At 33.8% G+C, this 7,251-nt stretch overlaps 1 long non-coding RNA gene across 1 annotated transcript in view; it reads right to left on the bottom strand.

Moving 5' to 3' along the window:
* Positions 1 to 1,403: 1,403 nt before the first annotated feature.
* LOC145260528 (uncharacterized) overlaps positions 1,404 to 7,251 on the bottom strand; it is a 61,161-nt gene continuing 55,313 nt past the window's right edge. Inside the window, exon 2 of the long non-coding RNA XR_013864312.1 lies at positions 1,404 to 2,179. This is a non-coding gene — a long non-coding RNA (uncharacterized LOC145260528). The remainder of the gene's footprint in view (positions 2,180 to 7,251) is intronic.

The following is a 7,251-nucleotide window of genomic DNA, read 5'->3' as shown; positions in this document are numbered from 1 at the left end:
AACACCAATACGACATGGTCACTTTTAAGTTCAACGTTAACAAATTATTATTGAGTTTAAATAATCAAATGTTGACCATTTAACCAAACATTTTCAATCATTGGACGATATTTTTAATCTGGAGTGGTATTTACACAAAGTTTTTGTCGATGTAACCTCCGACCTTCTTCAGGTGTATCTGGTCGAATTCGGGCATCTTCCTGTCAAACCTCAGAATCTATACAGAATTTTGAATGGAAACCTTTATTAAATTCATAGGGGTCTCTGGTGCCACTGGTTATGACAGGGTAGATGTCCTAAGTAATTTGCAATTGTATTTGGAGTGTTGCTTCCACTGAGAATTGAACCGTAAGGACTCATGGTATAGAGGATAATATACTTGGTAAAATTAAGTCTTTTGGTGATTGAAGGTTCAATCCTCAGTGTGGACAACACTCAAAATACAATTACAAATTACTTAGGACTTCTACCCAGTTACAGAACGAGACCATGAATTAAATAAAAGGTTCCGTTTGAAAATTCATAAAGATCCCAAGTTTGATGAGATACACCTGAAGAAGTTACATCGACAGAAACGTTGTGCGAATAACACTCAAGATGAGAACAGTAGACGAAATAATTCAAATAATTCGAAATAATCCATCCTCCATCTTCTCAAGGTGCTTTTCATAATTGACGATTTTTTCCTCGAGTGGTATTCGGGACTTGATAAGTATAAAAAAACATTCCCCCATTTGCCTTTGTTGCACGTTCAATCCAACCTTGCTTCCTCTATTATCACAAAATAAAAGGTTATTGTAAACAACAAAATTCCAACCAGCAAATTATTTGCAGTTAAAAAAATAATTGATTGAAAAACCCGCCCCCCCCCCCGAAAAAATACAAAAGACAGTCAACAAGGAATATTATGTTGAGGTTTTAAGGAAGTTCAGGAAGAGATTCCGGTGGAAGAAGCTAGCACTCTTCAAATCAGGTCAGTGTCATTTCCACCAGGACAATGCACCAGTTCACAACTTCATCCTTGTCACAGACAATTTGATCAAGACAGTTCCTCACCCTCCCTATAGAACAGACCTTGATCTCTGTGACTTGTCGTTAAAGGAAAACCTTAGAGGCTGTCATTATGAGACAATTAAGGAAATGAAAGAGGTTATGACGAGGGTCATTAACACGCTCACATAAGAGGACTTCCATGGGGCCGTCTAGATGTTGTTGGAATGATACAAGTGCATTGCAGCCAAAGGAGATTACTTCAAAGGTGACTAGAGTTTCATGTGTGTGCTATCAATAAAAGTGCTTATATGAAAATAGTCTGGAAACTTATTGAAGGCACCTCGTATTTGCAGTTAAAAAATAATTGATTGAAAAACATGACAAAAACAAAAAATACAAAAAAAATTTGGTTACGCGTAGAAGAATTTTATTTTCACGTATCTTCTTGACACTCTGATGTCATCTTCCCCTATTCTCCATCCGATCATTAAAAAAAAAAAGACAGAAAAATCTTTATGATGTACATACTCGTCACAGAACTAAGACGTCATATTCTAAAAATCATGTGGGTTTGGCTAGTAACTTTTCTATTTGGCTAGTAAACGAAAATATTTAGTTGTCAAAGGTCAACGAAAGATAAAATTTGTCTATAGAGTCTTGTAAATGATTCTACAGGCTTTTTTTTTCTTCTTCTACATAGGTGCATTGTTTGCCCTCCGCCTGTTGCATCATCATCATCATCATCATCATCATCATCATCATCATCATCATCATCATCATCGGTTTTACATGCAGGCATGTGTTGGACGACTTTTGGGGGGCTTTTGAGTCGTGGTAAGCAGTGACGTACTAGTATCGAAAACACAAAAACATTTTTCCTCTCTTCTTTGCTGGATGTTGTTTCCTAATAATGGTCGTCCTCCCTCCTTTCTTCCATTATGACACAAATAAGAGGTTACCACAAACAGCAAAACAATAAGAAAAGTCCATCTTGCTTAATGTCTCATAGAATATGAAAAGTGTTGTCCATTAAAAGCTGCTGGAATATAGAAGCACAAAATCGTTGGAGACGATTACTGGCCATATCTTGATCGCATAAACAAAGTATTGCATCAAAATGATCCCTTTTTTTGCCAATAAACAAAAATGGTGTTATTCTTCAGCATCACAAATGCAAGGTCACATTCTGCAAAACAAAAACGGAAGAAAAGATGATTAAAATGGAAGATTCTTCTGCATCTTTCTACTTATATATAATATAAAAGGCATTTTGTGCGTGTGAGTTCATTCTCTATAGATTCCGAAACGATTGGACCAATATTTTTAAAATTTCATACAAATTATTTTCTATGTGTGGGAGTGTTCTTAGATAGGTTTTGTATCAGAATGCGTCCAATAACTATCGAAAATCGAAACTCCAAAAGATCCAATTAAAGAAGGAACAGTCCAATTTAAACCGAAGTTAACACATTTATACAGCCTAACATCACAAGTGCATTTTGAGAAGGTCTATTACTACACAAGCAGAAGGTCTCAGTGTATAAAATCAACAGTAAGTTTTTGGATAAGACAGGGACGCGTTCGAAATGAATGTTTCTGTTTAGAGCAAACTTGAATCATGATACTTGACTTTTGCATTTTAAACTTTAATTCAAACCAGTATATATAAAAATAATTTTATAGAAATCAACAGTACGTTCTCTACAGTACACTGCAGACTAGAATGCATTGTGACTAAGTAACTGTAAAGTGGCATATGAAATTAAAAACATATATTTTAGAATTTAGAGCAGGGGATCACATTCATATTTTGAATTAATGTAAATTCCGAGGATTATAGTAAGCAAGTGGTTGGTCCCCAAATGAAGCAATCAATCGATTTGATTAAAAGAAAGCAATCAATCGATTTGATTAAAAGAAAGCAATCAATCGATTTGATTAAAATAAAGGTCGATTTTACTGATTTCGATGACAATAAAAGTATTGGCAGCGTGGAACATTCATTGATCCTCATTCAATGTCGGGCAACGTCGGATCTTCTTGCTAGTTCTTCATATTCTCCGGATTTTTACACCAATGGATTGTCATTGTTTTGTCTTTATCACATATGAACGCACAAAACGACTGGAGATTCACACAAATAATTGACAGCTGCTTTGTTGTGCTAAGACTGAGACATGGTTCTACTCTATCCATCCTCCCAGGCTTTATTTTCTCTCTCCGAGAAAGGGTTAGTTTATTGCTAATCGCTTGACATGCCTTTACTGGGGAATGTCGAATGGGTTGCCCAGACATTTTTTGTAGGCCAGACTACACGTATTGTAGTGTGTCAACTTCTCAAAACCACATGTGAGCTTGTGTTTGACCTTCTGGTAAATAATATGAAAGAAATAAACCCTAACTACATTTAGCCCACCCCCCAAGATGTTTCAACATCTGAGTGACGAATGCTTTTGTATTGCCCACTAATTCCTGAACTTAATATTCGCTGTTTGTGGAAGACAGAATGGCCTGCTTATGTAATTGGGATCCCATCTTCTACGTGTTATTAATGAATAGTAAGTGATTGAAAAGCAAGGGTCACGTAAGGAAGAGACGAAACATACCGATATATAATAGTGAAAGAATGTAGATTTATTTACATAAATGTACATGAGAAAGAATAAGGATATAGATAGTAAGAGTTCGTTGAGAAAAGAGTACCGTTACTTGTGGTTAGTATTTGATAATTGGCTGACGGGTTAGTCCGGAGAGCTGGTTGGCTGGCCATGCCAACCAGGAGCATGTTGACTGGTCGAGAGTTCAGCAGAAAAGAGTGAGAAATATACAGAACAGGAAGTGGCGTGGTTGTGTCACTCTCCGGTTACCAGAGTTAAAGGGTGATAATCGAGTTAGCCTGCGAATTTAAATTCCCATAATTTTTCTTTTCACTATTGACTTTAAAACAATGTACAGAGAACTTCAGAACAATACTCAGATGAAATCAACCAATGTGAAGTGTCCATATTTAAAGTTGAAACAAGATTTTCATTTGTTTTCCGACCATTAGGACACTTAAAAATCCAAAACATCTAAAGATTAATGCAAAAATATCTGAATATTTTAGCAAAATCTGGAAATTTTATACATGATATTCAGTTCTCTAAGTAAAGTATGAATTGTCTCCCCTTGTGATCACTACCAATTGAATAAATAAAGCATGCGTCATTTCCCCTTCTGATTGCTACTACTTGAATAAGTAAGGATGAGTTGTCTTCCCCTGCTATCACTACAACTTGAATAAGTAAAGTATGAGTCTTATTTCATTGCGATCACTGTTACTTGAATAAGTAAAATATGAGTTGTCTCCCCTGTGATCACTACTACATGAATGCTATTTTAAACTGAAGCCTGAGAAACCGACTGACAGATCAAACCTCTTATAAAGATGATTTGCCAAATCTAAAATAATATATTTAAACACTATCTGAATTAAATCTAATTATGAAAGTGATTCCCGACTCTGAATTCTAAAATATATGTTTTCAATTTTTTTTTGTCATGACAACTTTGTCAGCCTGTTTTACATACAATCGCCTAAAAATATAGAATCTCAATTTAGGAGGGGAGACTGAATTAGAAAAGTATTAATACTATTTAAAACATAGAGAAAAAGAAGAAAGATAAAGAGGGGGTAGAAAGAAAGTCAGAAAGATCGTAAATAGAAAGAGGCTTAGATTTTGTCTTTTTATTTTTAAAGTCTAAAATATTTTGTCTTATTTCTTTTTACTGTAAATTTTTTTCACACTGTTTTCATGCGATCGTCTAAAAACGTAGAATACAACGCATAACCGGAGAGAGAAAAAGGATATATAGAGAGATAGAGAGAAAGAAATATATATAGAGAGAAATATATAGCGAGAGATACAGGAAAGATAAAGATATATAGCAAACAAATAGAGGCTACTTTTGGATCTTGCCATTATTTTTTTTTTAATCTAACAGCCTTTGCAAGCTTACTTTTTTCTGAAACAACTAGTCCAACCTAAGATGAATGATTGACTCAATATATATATATATATATATATATATATATATATAGTCTTTGAAGTTTTTAACATTTGAAACCATACAAAAAATTACTTTTTATCATTCGTTAAAAAAAAAAACCATCTAGTCAGTAAGTCATTTAATCACCTGCAATCACTGCATCAACTCTTTCGAATTTACTATAATACCAATTTTATTTTTTTATTTTTCAAGGGATCATCAGTTATTTACCATGAAACACTGTTTCGGGGATTTAAAAACAAAACAATATATTACATCATGGCTCCCCAGCAGTGTTGATCAAACACCACCACCCTTAATCTTAGGAAGAAGACATGTTACAAAAATTTGATCCAATTTCCTATTCTTAATTGCAATTACTAACCTTTTCATAGTATAAAAATGAATTTCTTACCTGTGCGATTCATCAATTTCCACATTTAAAATGGATACATAGATATATGTATATATATATCTGTGTGTGTATATTTATATATATATGTGTGTGTGTGTGTGTGTGTATATATATATATATATATATATATATATATATATATATAGAGAGAGAGAGAGAGAGAGAGAGAGAGAGAGAGGGGGAGACAGGGAGATAGAAGTGGGATATACATATATATATAGCTAAAAGAAAGAGGTTTATTTTCCAATTTGTCTTTTTAAAATTTAACTGCATTTACAGATTTACTTTTTCTTGATTCAAACAGTCGAACCTGGGATGAATGGCTGAACCAACGAGTCAAATATTTTGTAGTCGTTCTATATAATAGATAAAGAAAGATGAACACGTCTTGCCAGTTGAATCGCTAGTTGAACTGCCAGTTGATCTGCCACTTGGCACTCGCGAATCAGATTGAAAGATTTTTCTTTAGCCATTTTACCTGTGTATACATTTCATCAATTCTGTTCATAGCTCAAGGAATTTCTTTAGTCTTTTATTTATTTATTGTTCAAGCCAATGACGCTTCCTTTTATGAGAGAATCTTTTGTCTTCTTTTACAAGACCCATCTTAATTCAGAGGAATTTGGAACCAAATTCGCTTCTGATTTTTTTTTTTCTCTTACTAAAGATGGGGTTCCACCAAAATTCTGCTTCGGTTGTGATAACATTATTGATTCGCCTAATTCTTAAGGTTTAGGTTTGTTGGATGTAAAAGAATAAAAAGGAAAAACATTATTGCTAGCGCAAAGAGGAGCAATTTTTTTTTTTTTTTTTGCAAGACATTTTTTTCATTCACAAGAATTTAAGACCGAAATTTTACTTCCTTTCTCGCAAGACGCCTTGTTTTCTTTTCCAACAGGCCATGTCTTTTGCAAGTCTCTTTAAGAAATATGCAGCATATCATCTCCATTAGACGGTCATGCTTAAGTTTGAAGTAGCACTTTTGTTTGTTTATTATGCTTAAATTTAAAATAGCATTTTCGTTCATCTATCATGCTTAAGGTTGAAATAGCATTTTATTTGGTCTGTTATGGTTAAGTTAGAAATAACGTTTTCGTTTGTCTGTTGTTCTGAAAGTTTGAAAAAGCATATGATCTGTTTTCTCACGGTTAATTTAGAAATAGCATTTGCTAAGTTTAAAATAGTATTTTCGCTTGTCTGTCATGCTTAAATGTGAAATCGCATTTTATTTGTTTTTTTTCATTGTTAAGTTAGAAATAGCATTTTCGTTGATCTGTATTGGTTAATTTAGAAATAGAATTTTCGTCGGTCTGTCATAGTTAATTTTAAAATAGCATTATCGATTAAAATAGCATTATCGATTATCTGTCATAGGCAATTTAGAAATAGCATTATCGTTGATCTGTATTGGTTCATTTAGAAATAGCATTATCGTTGATCTGTCATGGTTAAGTTAGAAATTACATTTTCGTGGGTCTGTCCTGGTTAATTTAGAAATAGCATTAACTTTGATCTGTCATAGTTAATTTAGAAATAGCATTTTCGTTGATCTATCATGGTTAAGTTAGAAATTGCATTTTTTTAATTCAATTTTCACCCCAAACAAGGCACAGTGCCATTTTGAAGTAGGGGGCTACTATCGGGGCATAAGTTACAGGGATATTATGAAGGGAGATGAGCAGCAAGATTTCTGTTCACATTACTTGAACTTCTGCATGTCAGTACAGTTGGGGAAGCAGAATCCCGGAAGGGAGTTCCAAAGTCTAGCAGTTCTGAGGAAGAAACTATTGGAGTAGAAGGCTTTTCTACATCCA

This window comes from Euprymna scolopes, chromosome 36 (genome assembly GCF_053919585.1).
Source record: "Euprymna scolopes isolate OS-2025 chromosome 36, ASM5391958v1, whole genome shotgun sequence".
Taxonomy (NCBI): Eukaryota; Metazoa; Mollusca; class Cephalopoda; order Sepiida; family Sepiolidae; genus Euprymna; species Euprymna scolopes.
Note: the sequence above shows the minus strand (reverse complement) of the source record. Positions and strands in the feature narration are given on the sequence as shown.